Source organism: Lissotriton helveticus, chromosome 1_2, assembly GCF_964261635.1.
Source record: "Lissotriton helveticus chromosome 1_2, aLisHel1.1, whole genome shotgun sequence".
NCBI lineage: Eukaryota > Metazoa > Chordata > Amphibia > Caudata > Salamandridae > Lissotriton > Lissotriton helveticus.
Window position 1 is genome coordinate 394895022 of NC_136058.1, and position 19108 is coordinate 394914129.

Here is a 19108-nt window from a genome sequence, read left to right on the forward strand (position 1 = left end):
GCTGATATGACAGGGAGTAAATTGACGATAATGTCATGGAATGTGCGGGGCATTAATGATTCTAGAAAAGGGAGAAATATCCTTGCATATCTGGATAGGCATAATGTACATATTGCTTTGTTACAAGAGACACATTTCTGCCCTAGATCAGATTCTAAATATGCTAGTAAATGGGCCTCGATCAGAAAATGTTCGTCATATTCATCATATTCTAGAGGCACCGCAGTTCTGATCAAGAAATCGATTGCTTTTCAGATGTTGGGAGAGATTCTTGATCCCGATGGGCGCTTCGTGATATTGTGGGGTAGATTTGGCATGGACAGTGTTGCTATTGTGAATTGCTACGCTCCGAATATCGACACACCAGAATTTTTTACCACAATTTGGGGACATGTATTGGTGACAGGTGCTACACACATTATTTGGGGAGGAGACTTTAATGTTACACTTGTACCTGGCATGGATCGCTCAGATGGTTCTGGTCAATATAATCGGCAAGCAAGGGATGTGCTACTGGGAATCATAGAGGAGGCGGGGCTGGTGGATAGCTGGAGATATACCCATCATGCCCATAGAGAGGGCACTCACTTCACGTCATACACCAATACATGGGCTAGACTAGATTATTGCTTTGTGTCAAGGGGGCTTTGTGCGGGAATAGATAGGGTGACACACTTGCCTAGAACGTACTCGGATCACTGCCCGGTGTTAATATCCCTGGTGATGCCGGGACATGTGAGAATGAAACCTCCGTGGAGACTACTCCCTACTATGCTGCTAGATTTAGTATTTAGGACAGAGCTGGGTGATGAAATTGAGGAGTTCTTCCCCAGGAACAAGAATTCAGTTAATAGTGTAGAAATGGTGTGGGAGGCATTCAAGGTCACGGTCAGAGGTATTTGCATATCCAAGGGCGGGGGGATACTGAAAGACATTCAGAGGACATTTCGCAGGCTGGAACGCGAGCTGAAGGACCTTGAACTTGGGATGGCAGAACGTACTGACTCGGTACTGCATACTACCTTTAGAGACAAATTGACTGAGTTTGGCGTAGAAGCAGAGACGGAGGTAAAGTTTAAGGGGAAGTACTGGACAGCGAGGCGCTACTGCGAAGGGGAACGACCTGGTAAAGTACTGGCCGCGATCACGAGGAAACCGCGTTCCAGTGCCAATATTTTAGAAATTATCACATCGGACGGCATGCGTTGTCAGGATACTAGAGGGATTCAGGAAGAGTTTCTCTCGCACTATCAACAGCTGTATACTTCTCAACAAACTACCGAGGTAGATATGGGAGGTTTTCTCGATGACATAGCACTATGCTGGCTCAGTGATGTGCATAGACAATTCCTTAGTGCACCATTGGAGACCGATGAGATCCGAGACGCAATTATGTCGCTTGCCAATGGTAAGGCGACGGGATCGGATGGACTCCCCGCTGAGTTTTATAAATGTTACATCGATATCATGGCACCGGTTCTTAAGGAAGTTTACGAGGAGTCGCTGGAAGTTGGGGGATTGCCGGGATCGATGAGGGAGGTGATAATTACCTCCTTGTTGAAACCGGGTAAGGATCCGACGGACACGGACTCATATAGACCACTATCTCTCATCAATTGTGATGCGAAGATCCTTGCCAAGGTGCTGGCGACGCGACTCTCGTTGATTATGTCTAAAATAGTTCTGCCGGACCAGGCTGGATTTGTGCCGGGCCGCGCCACCACCCACAATCTTAGAACGCTGTTCTCATTGATCCAGACGATTGGCCCAGAATTGCCTGTTGCTGCAGTTTTTTGGGACGCCACGAAAGTGTTTGACTCGATTGAATGGCCGTATCTATTTACCATATTACATAGGATGGGCTTCCCCAAACTGTTTGTTAACTGGGTCGAGCTGCTGTATACCAGACCCGCTGCCAAAGTGGTAATTAACGGGTTAATGTCGGCTCCAATGTTGATAACGAGAGGCACAAGGCAGGGATGCCCTCTGTCCCCGCTGCTTTTTGCTATGGCAATCGAGCCTTTGGCATGTCGCAGCCGTCAGCTGCACAGAACAAGTGCATTTCATTGCTTTCAGCGCCAAATTGGCATATCGCTGTATGCAGATGATATCACGCTATATGTGAAACATCCTCAAACCAACCTTAATCTCATATTGCGGGAGTTCATTGTCTTTGGTGGGCTGTCGGGGGTACGTGTGAATTGGAGGAAATCCCAATTTTTCCCGCTGACGTCGGCTGTTACGAAATTTCAGCTGGACTATCCACTCGACTGGTGTGACACAGATCTTAGATACTTGGGTATCGTCGTGTCTCTGGACAAAGATGTGACACTCAGATCGAATTATGGAGTGGCCATCACGAAATTAGCTGATAATGTAACTCGCTTGAAGGCCTTGCCGCTGTCGATGGCAGGGAGGGCGGCGCTTATAAAGATGGTGGTGCTACCACAATTCTTGTACCTTTTCCAGAATGTGCCATATTTTCCTGGTGCTTTCTTCTTTAAACAGCTACGCTCGGAGCTCTTACGTTTATTTTGGGGAGGCAAACAACCTCGACTAAGCTGGAACGTTATTACCCAGCCCTATGAGAAGGGAGGTTTTGATGTGCCGGACTTTGAAATCTATTACGTCGCTGCCCAGGCGCAATATGCGTATCATTGGTTAAAACCCTCGCCATTCATGCCCCAGATCGCTGCAGAGGACTGGATCGCGAGACCTCTTAATGGTCTCATACTGGGAACAGTCAAAGACATAGAGACGCCGTTCACCACGGTTACATGCACCATTGATGCATGGAATAGGATGGTGAGACTGGTCGGGCCGCGTGTTTATATTCCCCGGAACTTCCTCTTACGTACCACCCTCGCCTGTCGCTCTTGCAGGAAACAGGATTTCAATTGATGTGTAGACGGGTGAAACTGGCGGTGTGGGGGGACTTGTTCGTTGACGGACGATTCCGTACCAAGGAGCAGCTGTTTCATGCTGTTATTCCTACGCCTCTAGAGGTGTTCTATTATATCCGTCTCCGACAGGGATTGAGGGAAGTGTTGCCCAACTTTCCGGAGGAACCGGAGGTGGTTTTGCCACTAAATACCATGCTGGTGTCGGATGGCCGCCATCTTGTCTCCCGACTTTACACCGCCGTGAGAACACAACGCCAAGGGCCGGAGAGCTCAGCGCGGCGACACTGGACTGAAGATTTAGGCAGGGATATTACTGATGATCAATGGAGATACTGCTGTGCTGTCACGGCCAATATTGCATCTAGCAGCAGGTTAAAGATCATTCATTTCAAATTTTTACAGCGTTTCTATTATACACCTGAGAGGAAATTGCGTTTTCACTTGGCGGATACAGATAGATGCGATCGCTGTCATGCAGCTGGGGCGGGATTCCTCCATTTAGCTTGGGAATGCCCAGGAGTGTTTGAATTTTGGACACAGGTGCATACCGCGATACAGGTTATGACGTCCGGGGCGGTCGACAGAGACCCGCTAACTATGCTACTGGGATACACACGGGATGTACCTAAGTCGACTCGGAAATTCATAGATATCGCACTATTGCTAGCCAAGAGGCGGGTAGCTTGTCGCTGGGGACGAGGTCGATCTCCTAAGTTTAAGGACTGGCTCGAGGATCTGGTTTATTGTCAGGATCAGAATAATATTTATGCAGAATTGACGCCAGTGCAGAGTAGACCGAGGGATATATGGGGACCATTACAAATTTATCTGATACGAACCACGGATGCAGCTACAGACTCAGAAGTCGACAGTTGAGATATATGGCTATACCTATCAGTTAGATGAGACCCTCATGAGGCACACCTAGAGAGGCACACCGACGCACACTGATACTAGATGCCGATGGTGAATAGACCGCAGGAAGGGAATGGACCTTCCCGGCCCATAGCTGGGATCAGAAGCTGCTTTAGGATCTGTATATGATGCATGTTTCTTTTTATGCAATGACACCGTATGCGTTTGATTTCTTAAAATACCATTGGAAGATTATTCATTGTTAGCTTGCTGATGGATGCCACTGCCAATGCTCAGCACAGTTCCAACTACAAATGACTGCTTATTGCTCTGTATTACTTGCTCCAATGTACTGCATGCACTCTCTTATGCAACAATTATCTGCCCGAGATGCCCGCTAGCCCGTGCTCTGATGCCTATATGATGTCCAAATGTTTAAGATATGTACAAATGTGACTTATGTGGATGACTCTTCACAGTGCTGTTCAATGCTGAAAAATTGATAAATAAAGGTTTAAAAAAACAAAAAATGAATTGTGTGATATGAGTATTAGGGAGGATGAGGCCCATGTTTTATTTGTATGCCCCGCATATTTGAAGGCAAGAAAAAAGTGGATTAAACCCATTTGCCTCCTCTTAGGCTTTCGGCTTATTAAAGATGGGGAGCGAGTGTTTAAGGGCGACACATCACAGACTATAGTATGTAGTCTGAGCCGTTTTCTCCTTGCTGTGGCGATAGTTAGGAAAAGAAACGGGTTAAAAATGTGACAGTACTACTAGGACAAGTACTGATTTGACATGTGTTGACCTTAACCACAATCCATTGAATGAAATTATGCCGAATTTTGTCTACATATGTCAACCTTAATTGCACATGTGTAGTGTCTTATAGACTGCCATGACCCAAATACCCAATATCTCTAAAAAATGTTAATACCTGGTATTCTTTTAAGCTTTCTTACTTTAAAAAAAAAGCTATTTATTATATTTATTTTTTATATTGTATTACCTCGCCCACGGATGTTTGGACTTGTCGCAAAGGATTGATGAATTCAAACTGTGTCTGGAAGAATTCTTAATGCTCGGCCTTACTCTGGCGAAACAAGACATTGCCAAAGCTTGAAAGAAGACGAGGGCCCCCTTGGTGGCGGCTTGAAAAAATGGTCTGGACTTCTGCATGGGTCTGGAGCAACCCATATTTGTAGCCAGGGGGTGTCTGCATAAACATTATAGAATTTGGAACCGATGGGCGGAGTATCGAGGTCTCTGGCTGGAACCTCCGGCGATAGAGGAGTCTATGCAGCCGGTTTGAGCCGTTGGATTCTGTATAAGGGGAAGAGGGGGAAGGAGCAAAGGGGGTGGTGGGCCTGGTCTGGGACCTTCTGAACAATTTCCTTTTAATACTGTAGAAGTGGTAGAATGGATTTGTGCGATCTTTGGGGGGGTGGGAGGCCGGAGTTGGGGATGTGTTTTTATTTAATTCTCCTATGTTTTGTATTGTTGCTTAAGGGGGGGGGAGTACAAGGGGGAGGAGAAACTACAGTCGGTTACTGTAATGAATGTATTGAGATTGCTTTGGCAGATGACTCTGGTGTGCAGAGCCCTGCATGATATATGTGAATCGACAAATAAAAAGTTAAAAAAACACAAAAAAACAATCCCTACAGGCAGTTTCCTCTTTCAATGTGTACTGTAGAATGCAGCACGCACTGAAAGAGGAAAAAGAGGAGGAGAATAAAAACATTTCAACTCGTTGCCCCTCCCTACACCTCCCAAGGGTAGGCGTATTATTCACACGCATTTCCAGATTTACGATTCCTCGTACATCTGGAAATGTGTCTGGTTCCATTGGTGTTGCAAGGGAACACCCACTGCAACACCCATGGAACACCCCTTCCACGCAAAATGCTGCGTGTAAAGGGGCCATATTTACAATGACAGGAACTTTTCCTGTACTTGTAAATATGGAGCATTGAAATCAAATACCCCACCAGTGTGTTACAAAAAGTGACATACTGGTGGCGCAAGGGGCTTGTAAATCTGCCCGTTGTGTTTATTGGTGGCCTCGGGAGCCAACGCCCCATGTGCTCCCCTGTGTGTTTCTCCCCACACATCACTACGTGACACTCGCCCCTTCGGACTGCGGGTTTGGTGGCTTTGTGAGGTTTTATTGTTGTCCTCCTCTCTTCAATTAATGTACCAAAGTCTGCCTGCATTTGGTGTTTGTTGGCTGTTCACCTCCTGCCCCTCGCTGCTTTCAGCACTTCATTTATAACATTAACTTCCAGGACAGGTCATGTGTCTTTTAACGTATTTAGGGGTATATTATCAAGACCAGTGTTAAAATTATTGACGCTTTAACAGCAGGAAACTGCCGCTAAAGAGGCGATAATGGGCTTGATAACATGGTGAAAAGAAGTATTTCTTAGTGGTACAAATTGCAACAGCGCACCAAACAGTACACTTTTATGTCAGGGTATTAATTTACATGGAGCCTGTGATGGTTCTTCAACCAACTTTTCCTGCCACCTGCAAGGTTCTCCAGCTGCGCTGATAGATCCAATTTTTAGGCAGCTTTCTAATGGAAGCTACATTATGTTGAATGATCACAGCTGCTGTGACATGTTGCCAGGTATAACCTATCTCGTAACTGTGTCAGCCAGGGTCACTTGTTGTATGCAAGTATTGTTTCCTAAAGCTAAGACAGACGGGGAGTCGCCATTATGGCCTTCACTGAACATCTCTTCTATTCTAATTGATACTTTAAGCTGAATGAAAGCAATTATTTTACAAAAAACTGTGCCACTGACCTCGTCCAAAGAGACATATGATCTGCAAGTTGCAAGGTCCTCTGCGGAGATACATGCCCTTTTATCCACCAACTGCCCTATACATTTCGTAGAAATGTTAGGTCGTATCTTAAACATGTCTGATACGAGTGGTATTGTACATGTATTTAAGACAGTTTATTCAGAACTGTTAGCACGTTTTGAAGCAGTCCTCATCATATTTCCAAACTTTGTGCACTTGGTGTTTGGCTGCCTCTCGTTTTGGGGCTCGCAGCAGGAATATTATTTTTGCTATTTCTGCTTCGATATGGCAAGCCAATCAACCAACGACGCTCGGATCACCGTGGAAGAAGCTGATGTTGGGAGGCTCTCTCGTATCACTAGAAGTCAGGCTCCTACAGGCACAAAAGTAGCGGCTCCGCTGGCTCCTAGTGTCATCTTTAGTACATATGTTATGTTATAATGAATTTGTAGCGCGCACTAATACTCCAGAGTGTCCTGGCGCAACGTACAACAGTGACCTGATGGAATGGAGCCGGTTAACAAAACTGCTTGAAGAGGAAGGTCTTCTGTTGCTTTTTAAAAAGTCTGAGGCTTTGGAGATGCTGCAATGACAGAGGCAAAGAATTCCAGAGGGTAGCTGCCTTAACAGACAAAGACTGGCCCCCCAGCCGCATTCTGTGAAAGCGTGGGATCGCCATCTGTCTCAGGAAGGCAGAGCGCAGCGGCCTGTTAGGCATATAAAAGGAGTAACGCTTCCTAATGTACAATGGTCCAAGATCGTGCCAAGCTCTGTGAGCCATAGTGAGAGCCTTATATTGCACTCTCTGGGCCACAGGCAGCCAATGCAGCTCACGTAGCTGCTGCTTTATGCTAGACCTTCCAGAGATGTTAAACAGTAGTTTAGCCTTGGCATTCTGTGTGATCTGAAGCTTATTAAGTAGGTACCGAGGGATACCCGCATACTGAGCATTGGCATAGTCTATGCGGGAGAGAATAAGAGCCCGCCTCACCATCTCCTTGGCCGTCCTTGGAAGCACAGGAAAGAACCTTCTCAGTGCTTTAAGGGTGCTAAAACAGACTCCAGTGAGTTTCTTGATTTGCTCCTCGAACCGCAGATCCTCCTCAAACCAGACCCCAAGATTTTTTGCTGGGGCGCCCACAGAGTTAGGGCAGGATAATCAGAAAGCCATAAGGACTCCCTGAAGGCAGGCAGAAACTGGCCAAATAGACGGATCTCAGACTTGTCCTAATGGCACTTAAGTTGTGCTTGCGCCAACCAGCTGAATACAGCAGAGAGACAATTGCGAGTGAGGTCCGTGGACAGGTCAGAATCCTCCCACTTGAATAAAAGCTGGGTACCATCTGCGTATGCAATTATGTTTGCACCCAATTCCTCCACCAGAGCAATCAAAGGGGTCATGTAGATATTAAAGAGCAAAGGGCTCAAGGTAGAGCCCTGCAGGACCCCCATGAGCCTTTTTTGGGCCGAAGAGGAACAGGGGGTCATCCATACCTGTTGGGAACGATCTTCCAGAAAAGACTTAACCCAGTCCCAGGCGGCGCCACCAATGCCTATATTAGAAAGGCAAGCAAGGAGTAGTTGGTGGGGCACCATATCAAAGGCAGCAGAGAGGTCAAGTAGAATCAAGGCTGCTCTGCCACCTGCATCCAGGCACTCCCTATTGCCTCAGTTACCTACACTAGCACAGCCTCAGTACTATAAGTAGCCCGGAAGCCAGACTGCGCCAGATGGAGGAGGCCAGAAGACTCCACATAGGTGTCTAGCTGACGAAAGATCACCTTCTCACAAACCTTTGCCTGAGCCGGCAGAAGAGATGTGGGGCGATAACTGACAAGTTTGGACGGGTCGAGAGAAGGTTTCTTCAGAAGAGGTAGAAGCTTGGCCTGCTTCCATCTCCCTGGAACCACAGCAGTCTGAATAGATAGATTAATAATCGTTTTGACCTCTGGATATACCACTTCCGTGACCCCAGCCAGGGCTCTGGCAGGGCTTAGGTCAGTTGGAGACGCTGATTTGAGGGATTTAAGGATGGCTAAGATATCAGATCCAGCTATAGGCTCAACGTTCCTAAGCATAGGAGCCAATGGCAAGGGTGCAGGGAGGGAAGGGGGTTGATAAACCCACGCTGCCACATCCACCGGCCCAAACTGTTTTGAATGATCTGTACCTTCTCAACAAAAATAGTAGAGAGCTCCTCACACCATTGAGTGGAGACAGGCAGGGACTTTCGCTGAGCAGCTGGTGCTAAGAAGCTTCTCACAATAGCAAAAATCTCCTTGCTATTGTTATTGGCTTTTGCTATCCGATCAGCATAAAAACCCCTTTTTGCCTCCGTAATAGCTGCATAGTATTCTCGCTGCGCTAAACGTATAGCATGTTTTGCCAGAGGGCAATAATGCTGCCGCCAGCAGCATTCCAAGGATTTGCAACCCAATTTAAGATCTCTAAGGGTGCCTGAATACCATGGATTGAAGGTGTTGGTCTCAATCGCCTAGTGGAAGGGGGTTTTAGCACCTTACCGACTCCTTGGCTGATCCAGGAGGAAAAGCTACCCACCGCTTCCTCAAGATCCGAGGTATGTGCCGGGCAGGTCTCCGCAAGGACCCTAGAAAGAGCCGGAATATCAATCTTCCGACCATGATTGTTATGAGCCAGAGTAATAGAGGCAGGCTGCTTCCCTATAGGCCAGGAAAATTGAACCAAATGGTGATCTGACCAAGTCACCTGAAGAGGATCATCCACTGACAAGTCAAAGTTAGAACACACCAGGTAAATTATATATCCCCCTTGATGGGAAGGTAACTTTATCCACTGAGTAAGGTGGGCCAAATCAAATAAATCCATTAGCCTTCCCCTCCACTAAGCCCGCAGTGGTCTCACACAAGAAGGCCAACGACTCCCTATACACCACAGCAATCCCCCCCTCTCCCCGATGAACGATCCAGCCGTGCAATTTTAAATCCCACAGGAATAGCCAGCTCGACCACCGGGGCACAAGATTCCTGAAGCCAAGTTTCAGTAATGAATAACAGATCTAAGTGACCATCTGAAAGGACTTCACATATATCTGAAGCATGTTTAACCATAGAGCGAGCGTTAATAAGGGCTGCCCGAATTCTATTCTCCTTCTCACTGCATAGGGCGATGGCAGGCATCCTGGCATAAAAGCGAAACTGACATATGGGACAGGTCCTATGTAAATATTGGAGTACTCCCCATTTCTCCCCACCACCGCACCTTGCCTTATTGAAAGCCAACAGTTCCCTTCTACTAATAAACCTTCTGGCTCCTATCTCCCTCGGCGAGAAACCGGCATCATGGCTGGCGCTGGTCGCCTCCGGGGCGCGGGTGGGTGAAGACGGGCTAGTCTTTGGCGCGCTGCGCCAGCCCACTGCGCGGACGCAGCATCCAGTTTAAAAAGGCGTCATGCCTGGTAGACTTGATAAGGGTCCCCTGGTGGTGACCTGAGGAACGGCACCCGTTCAAATTTCTTTTTAAGTCGAACCTAGGCAGCGCATGCGCTGTCTAGTGACATGGTGTATCTACTGTATGACGTAGCAGCACGCCCATGGCTTGTGATTGGTTCCTTCATGTGCCTTTCGAAATTACTTTGGTTTGGTTGGTGATTAGGTTACATTTGTCCCTCCTTCTGCTGTTCTGTTCACGCCCTGGAGACTGGTCCTGTTTCATGGATCATCTCACGATCGGCCTTATACGTTTCTTTCGGCGCACTACTTTTACGATTGCCTCAGAAGACTTCCTTGTAGTCCTGTTACTGTTTAGAAATTGCGAAGAAGTGGTTGTGTGATCATGGCCCGGGATGGTGGCATTGGTGCCCCGCCCCCCTTGCAGCAGCCCCTCGACCAAGCCCCCAACTATTGGCTTCTGTGCTCGGCCTGTGCGTTCCTGCTCATCTGACCCAGTCAGACCGAGTATGGGACCGATACTACTCCCCCTCCCTGCAAGGGCTCTTCAGGTGAGCCTGGCTGGGATTTGTATTGCATTGTAATTCTTTTTGTATAGCGCTTAATACACCCAAAGAGGCGCTGATGCGCTTATTTTGTAAATGAAGTAAACACTGCCCCCATTACAATCGGTATTTCCTGATTCGGCCAAAGATATTGTAATCATTCCCGAGCCCCCCTCCCCTTTCCCCCTCTCCCCCCAAGAATTATTAAGCACTATGACATCTAAAATTACAAACCAATGGCTTTGCCGCTGATTTTTAGAGTGAGAGAGAGTGTGTGTAAGTGAGTGTGTGAAAGAGAGAGTGTGAGTGTGTGTGTGTGAGAGAGAGTGAGTGAGGAGGGAAACATAGAAGGTGTCCACTACGCAGCAGCTGCAGTGTCATCAGCTGTTACTAGAGGGCAGTCTGCCTAACAACAACCAGCTGTTTTGGGGAAATGTACATACCCGTAAGCCACCGCAAAGCCACAAACACTAGGGGCAGATTTACAAGCCCCTTGAGTCACTTTTAACATGGGAAAAGCGACGCAAAAGTGGCACTAGGGGCTTGTAAATCTGCCCCTACCATTTCATTGTCAATGGCAAAATAGGGGCATATTTATGAGTTCTGGCGCATCTCTGCAAATTAGCTGGGATGCGCCAGAACATATGCATCACGCAAAACTACCCTTGCGTCACGGCGGATGCGCCACATTTACAATGTGGCGCGCCGTGGCGCAAGGGTAGGCAGATGCGTGACGCATGTCGTGATGTATGGGCAGCGCATCGCTGGAGTTGCGTTGCAAGCACGACGCGACTCCAGAAATGCTCGGGTGTGCCCTATACTTAACGCGCTGTGCCAGTCCTTACGCCTGCTTTAAGCAGGCGTAAGGAATTGACATAGCAGCGTCGCACAAGTGCCTGCGTGAAATCTTGTAGATTTCACGCAGGCACTTTTGCGAGGCGCACCTGCCCCGGAACGCCCACCCATCGCTGGAACGCCCACATGTGGCGCTGGGCTTTACAACGTGACGCATCTGCCTAGATGCGTCACATTGTAAATGGGTCACAGGGATGCGCCACGTTTACGCCACCGTTGCGTGACGCAACGGCGGCGTAAACGTAGCGCAAGGGCCTTGTAAATCTGCCTCATAGTTTTTGTAGCATTGAGAATCAAGATGTACTCTATATGCGCATGTGTTGGCGTTATATTCTTGTTGCTTTTAGTTACGTTTTTACGCAACGACGGCGTAAACGTGGCGCAAGTGCCTTGTAAATCTGCCTCATAGTTTTTTTAACATTGAGAATCAAGATCTCCTCTATATGCGCATGTGTTGGCGTTATATTTGTGTTGCTTTTAGTTACATTTGTAAAGTTACCATCATTTTCCTAAGTATTTTTTTGTAAAAGGTTGACGGACAAATTCCCAAACTTAGGGCCATTCTAGTCGCTTGTCGAGGTTCATCTGCACTTTGTGTGGCGATTGCTTCGTAGCCATTTGGCTCCGATCAAGTGCAGTTCACTTTATTGTCCCTCGAGGGAGAACGGTCAGCTGGGAAGTAATCATTGCACTTTGTGTGGCGATGAAACTCTCGAGCAGTGACGCAAGAGACGGCGGTAACGTCACATGTTTATAGTAGCTGAGCGGCTGAGCGGCTCACTGTGCAGTGTGACAGACCGGCTGGATGGTGATTTTTTACATGGGTCACCGGGCCTGGCTGGTCTTGCGTGCAGGTCAAGCATGACTCACGGCCGGGCTGACGTCCTCGGTAGAACGGCATGGCTGGCATGGCTTGTAACACAAGTTCAAGTTCAGAAATTTGTGTAGCGCACTACTCACCCATAGGGTTTCAAGGCGCTTTTGGGAGGGGGATCGTTATTTATCGAATAGCCAGGTTTTAAGTTCCTTTCTGAAGGAAATGTGGTTCTGTGTAAGGCAGAGGTGAGTGGGGAGTGAGTTCCAGGTACTGGCCGCCAGGAAGGAGAAGGGATCTGCCACCCATGGTGGATCTTCGGATGCGCGGGACTGCGGCGAGGACTTGGTTGGAGGATCTTAGTTGGCGGGTGGGTGTGTAGAAGGACAGTCGTGTGTTGAGGCAGTCGGGTCCTAGTTTGTAAAGTGCCTTGTGTGCGTGGGTGAGGAGACGGAACGTTATTCTCTTGTTGACGGGAAGCCAGTGGAGGTCTTTCAGGTGGCCGGTAATGTGGGCTTGGCGAGGGATGTCCAATATGAGTCTGGCTGATGTATTTTGGATGCGTTGGAGTTTTTTCTGTAATTTGACTGTTTGCTACCTCTCACATGTTGTTTGCTTTTGATACTTGCACAAGTGCCACCATTGCCTACGTAACGTTTGTTCTTGTGCCTCAGTTTCTACCATATATTGCAGTATATTACCTCTAAATGTACTTTGTTTTCTCCTGTAACCTGCACACTTGTCACTCTCTCCTCCTGCATTGCACTGTTTGCTACCTCATGTATTTTGTTTGCTCACAATTGTCACTTCTACCTCTGTAACTTATCGTCTGCTTTGTAATTTGTTCATTTCTAATTTTATGTTCCTATTGTCAAGCGCTCTGACGCCTTCGGGTAAAGTCCGCGCTATATAAAAACGCATAAATAAAATAAAATAAAATAAAATTAGTTGACCCCCCTGTGGTGAAACCCTCCTGGGCCCGACCAGCGCAAGGCTGACCGGCTAATGCTGACTGCGAATTGGTTCCCCGCAGGCTGACCGGCTAATGGGCAACTGCGGATTGGTTCCCCGCAGGCTGACCGGCTAATGGCTGACTGCGGAGTGGGTCCCCGCTTTCGGCTTGGCTGGTTGGCTGCTGGAGGAAGGGCAGAGCTGACAGACCAGGGCGGCTGAAAAGATAAGCCATGCCTAGTACCCCCTGGGCTAGTACGACGAGTGAGTTGGCCGGGACGGAGGTCGAGGCTGGCAGGTGTGGCAAAGCTGGCTTGACCGGTTGACTGAGGGCTTGACAGGTAGATCCAAATAAAAATTCAATAAATGATAGCTCGAGGACATTTTTTGAGGATCTTGTGAAAGTCTAGGTCCAAATCATTGTCTTAAAATATTAAAAATGAACCATTATGCTGCTCAATTCAGGGAGACACAATTTCTGCCCTAGATTGATTGCGGAAAGCATCTTGTGGAAGAAGCTAATATTGGAAAGTTTTCTCGTATCGCTAGAAGTCGGGCTCCTACAGGCCTCACAAGCACCTTTACCAACGATTTATAATCATTACTAACAAATATAAATGGGTCGTAAGACCAGAGCGCTCTGTACATGACTCCGCCGGCTCCTAGTGTCATCCTTGGTATATATACAGCGTCATGGATGGAACCCCTGGTGATGACCCGTGGAACGGCGCCCGTTCAAATTTCTTTTTAGGTGGAGCCTAGGCAGCGCATGCGCTGTCTCTTGACATGGTGATTCTACTGTATGGAGTAGCAGCACGCCCACGGCTTGTGATTGGTTTCTTCATGTGCCTTTCTAAATTACCTTGGTTTAGTTGGTGATTAGGTTACATTTGTCCCTCCTTTTGCTGTTTTGTTCACTCCCTGGAGACTGGGCCTATTTCATGGATCAACTCACGATCGGCCTTATACGTTACTTTCGGCGCACTACTTTTACGATTGCCTCAGCTTCTGCTTTAGAAATGTTGGGGCAAATTCACAAGAAAGTGACTATGTGCATTCCGCAAGCCATTTGGCTGCGCCGCACTGAGTCACTTTCAAAGCACAGGGATGCAACATATTTACAAGAATATGTGGCATCTCTGTGCTTCCCCCTGCGCTGGCGCCCAATCTGCTGCCATATGCCGACGCAGGCACCCTTGCACCATGGTACAAGGCATTTTCCTCTTTAAATGCATGCTGTAGAATGCAGCTCGGATTGAAAGAGGAAATAAAAACAAGGAGAAATGAAAACATTTCTCCTCGTTGCGCCTCGCTACGCCTCCCCTGGGGAGGTGTAGGATTCACACGCCTTTCCAGATTTACGATTCCTCCTAAATCTGGGAATGTGTCTGGTTCCACGGGTGTTGCATGGGAACACCCACAGCAACACCCAAGGAATGCCCCTTCCACACAAAATGCTGCGTGTAAAGGGGCCATTTTTACAAGGACAGCAAAAGCCACAAAGGGTGGCTTTACCTGTACTTGTAAATATGAAACATTCAAATACGCCACCAGTACGTCACAAAAAGTGACATACTGGTGGCACAGGGGGCTTGTAAATCTGCCCTATTGTGATTAATGGTGGCCTCGGGAGCCTACGCCCCATTGGTAATGTTCTCCCCCTGTGTGTTTCTCCCCACACATCACTACGTGACACTCGCCCCTTCTGGACTGCGGGTTTGGTGGCTTTGTGAGTTTTTATTTTTGTCCTCCTCTCTTCAATTAATCTACCAAAGGCTGCACTGCATTTGGTGTTTGTTGGCTGTTCACCTCCTGCCCCCCGCTGCTTTCAGCACTGCATTTATAAACTGAACTTCCAGGACAGGTCTTTTAACGCATTGGGGGGCATAATAGCAAGAACCCTGCGTAAAATGATCGCAGTTTTATCGGCAGGAAACTGCCGCTAAAACGGCGATAATGGGCTTGCTAATATGCGTTATAGAATTCCAATAGAAGCCCAAGTTAGATGTGCAGAGCTTCTATTGGAATTCTATAACGCTTATTAGCAAGCCCATTATCACCGTTTTAGCGGCAGTTTCCTGCCGATAAAACGCTGATAATTGTACGCAGGGTCCTTGCTGATATGCCCCTTAATTTTAAAGCAGCACCGCTTGTCTCTGCTTTTATAACATTAACTTGCAGAACAGGTCTTAGGTGTTTTAACGCATTTAATTTAAAAGCAACATTTTTGTTTTGCAAGTGCCCCATGCGTGTTTTCAGGCCGTCTACCATAGCCAGTCCATTTTGCTTCTTTTCCCTCCCGCCCCTGTCTGTGTTAATCTCCCTCTTCGCGCCCAAATTTCTGTTTCTTATGTTTGTGCCCTTCATGAAGTCATGGGTTTCAGCAGTGAACAAGGATTTCTTCCATTTAATCCTGTTACTGTGTATAAAGTGCGCAGAAGTGGGTTTGTGATCCTGGCCAGGGATGGTGGCATTGGCGCCCCACCCCCTTGCAGCAGCCCCTCGACCGAGCCCCCAAATCTGGGGCCTTATTTATGAAAAGTGACGCATCGCTGCGTGAAAACAGCGCTGCGTCACTTTTGACTGCGCTCTCCCCGCGACATGATTGATGCGTCATATTTATAATATGACGCATCATGTCGCAAGGAGTTACAGATGCGTCAGTATTTCTGACGTATCTGTAAGCACAAAAGTCACGCATTTCTGGGGTGTGTCACAAAAGTGACGCAACTCCAGCAATGCGTCCTTTCACATGGGGAAAGCCCCATGTGAAAGGGCTTGCGTCAGTCTTACGCCTGCTGTGAGGCAGGCGCAAGATTTTGACGCACCAGCGTCCTAAAAGTGACGCAGTGAAATCTCATAGATTTCACTGCGTCACTATTACGAGGCTTTTTGCGTGTGAACGCCCCCTTTGCATACATTATACCTGACGCAGGTAAAATGTAGCGCAGGGGTTTACAAAGTGACGCATCTGCTTAGATGTGTCACTTTGTAAATAGTGCGCAACACGATGCATGTTTTACGCCGCCGATGCCTCACAAAAAGTGACGCATCAGAAGCGCAAAACTCACGCACGGCCTCATGAATGAGGCCACTGGGGCCTTATTTATGAAAGCCTTGCGCCACCGGTGCGTCACTTTTTCCCATGTTAAAAGTGACGCACCGGCGGCGCAAGTCCTTCATAAATAAGGCCCTCTCTGGTTTCTCTGCTCGGATTGCGGGTTCCTGCTCATCTGACCCAGTCAGACCGAGTATGGGACCGATACTACCCCCCCACCCTGCAAGGGGTCCTCAGCTGAGCCTGGCTGGGATTTGTATTGCATTGTAATTCTTTTCGTATAGCGCTTGATACACCCAACGAGGCGCTGATGCGCTTATGTTGTAAATGAAGTAAACACCACTGCCCCATTACAATCGGTGTTTCCTGATTCAGCCAAAGATATTGTAATCATTCCCGAGCCCCCTCCAAAGAATTAATAAGCACAAAAATGACAAACCAATGGCTTTGCCGCCGTTTCTTTTTTAGGGTGAATGATTGATTGATTGATTGATTGATTGATTGATTGATTGATTGATTGATTGGGAGTGAGGAGGGAAGGATTGAAGGCCTCCACTAAGCAGCAGCTGCAGTGTCATCCGCTGTCCCTAGAGGGCAGGCTGCCTGACAACAACCAGCAGCTTCGGGGAAATTTGCATACCCAGAAGCCACTGCAACGCCACAAACACTTCCATTTCATTGTCATGGGCAAAATCGTTTTTTGTAAGATTGAGAAGGTGTATCGATTCTATATGCGCGCGTGCCAGTGCTATATTGTTGCTGCTTTGAGTTACATTTGTAAAGTTACCGTAATGTTCCTAGGATTTCTTGTGATGGAAAGAGGGACAATAGCCATATGAGAATTGTTTAAATGACACGGTGTTGTAGTTCATTCGCACTTCGAGTGGCGATGATAATCAACAGTAAGTTTTATTTTTGGAGGATCTGTGCTCAGATCCAACATTCTGTAAAAGACAGGCGCGTTCCTTGTTGATGTCGGCCGCGCGCATGCGGTGGGGGCCTCGCAGAGGGAGACCCTTTTCTTTTGGTGGTTTTATGGACGAGCATGCACACATCGGTGTGCGCATGCTCAGATATGGCTCAAGTCATCAAGTGGAATATATGATTCAAGGTCACAAGGACCTTCATGCATGTCAAGACTCCCCGCTCGGTGCTATGGGGGAGGGAGCTTTCCCTTCAGCTGCTGCACTCACAATTCACAGCTTTCAACCAATCAGAGCATGAAATTCACTGAACATTATTCTCGGCCACAATAACCCCTGGGGTGCTGATTGCCTCCTGCACTTACCTTATAGAGCAGAATAAAAGAGTTTACAACTTTTACCATCTCATGCGCTTTCCTATTTAATAAGTGAATGAATAAATATCTGTTTCTTCCAGTCCCCCGCCCCATCCTCCCCGGGTGTCTGCCGTCTGTCTAGTAATGGGGGGCGGCTTCTTGGGGTGCTTCTCGCTTGTTCTGTTGGACCTGGGGTCTATCTGGCTGGACCAGTCACCAGGGGTGCGGGAGGGGGATATACTGCATCAGTGTGTACGCAGGGGTGCGGGAGGGGGATATACTGCATCAGTGTGTACGCAGGGGTGCGGGAGGGGGATACCCTGCATCAATGTGTACGCAGGGGTGCGGGGGGGGATATACTGCATCAGTGTGTACGCAGGGGTGCGGGAGAGGGATATACTGCATCAGTGTGTACGCAGGGGCGCGGGAGGGGGATATACTGCATCAGTGTGTACGCAGGGGTGCGGGAGGGGGATATACTGCATCAGTGTGTACGCAGGGGTGCGGGAGGGGGATACACTGCATCAGTGTGTACGCAGGGGTGCGGGAGGGGGATATACTGCATCAGTGTGCACGCAGGGGTGCGGGAGGGGGATATACTGCATCAGTGTGTACGCAGGGGTGCGGGAGGGGGATATACTGCATCAGTGTGTACGCAGGGGTGCGGGAGGGGGATACACTGCATCAGTGTGTACGCAGGGGTGCGGGGGGGGGATACACTGCATCAGTGTGTACGCAGGGGTGCGGGAGGGGGATATACTGCATCAGTGTGTACGCAGGGGTGCGGGAGGGGGATATACTGCATCAGTGTGTAGGCAGGGGTGCGGGAGGGGGATATACTGCATCAGTGTGTACGCAGGGGCGCGGGAGGGGGATATACTGCATCAGTGTGTACGCAGGGGTGCGGGAGGGGGATATACTGCATCAGTGTGTACGCAGGGGTGCGGGAGGGGGATACACTGCATCAGTGTGTACGCAGGGGTGCGGGAGGGGGATACACTGCATCAGTGTGTACGCAGGGGTGCGGGAGGGGGATATACTGCATCAGTGTGTACGCAGGGGTGCGGGAGGGGGATATACTGCATCAGTGTGTACGCAGGGGTGCGGGAGGGGGATATACTGCATCAGTGTGTACGCAGGGGTGCGGGAGAGGGATATACTGCATCAGTGTGTACGCAGGGGTGCGGGAGGGGGATACACTGCATCAGTGTGTACGCAGGGGTGCGGGAGAGGGATATACTGCATCAGTGTGTACGCAGGGGTGCGGGGGGGGGATATACTGCATCAGTGTGTACGCAGGGGTGCGGGAGGGGATATACTGCATCAGTGTGTAGGCAGGGGTGCGGGAGGGGGATATACTGCATCAGTGTGTACGCAGGGGTGCGGGAGGGGGATATACTGCATCAGTGTGTACGCAGGGGTGCGGGAGGGGGATATACTGCATCAGTGTGTACGCAGGGGTGCGGGAGAGGGATATACTGCATCAGTGTGTACGCAGGGGTGCGGGAGGGGGATACCCTGCATCAATGTGTACGCAGGGGTGCGGGAGGGGGATATACTGCATCAGTGTGTACGCAGGGGTGCGGGAGGGGATATACTGCATCAGTGT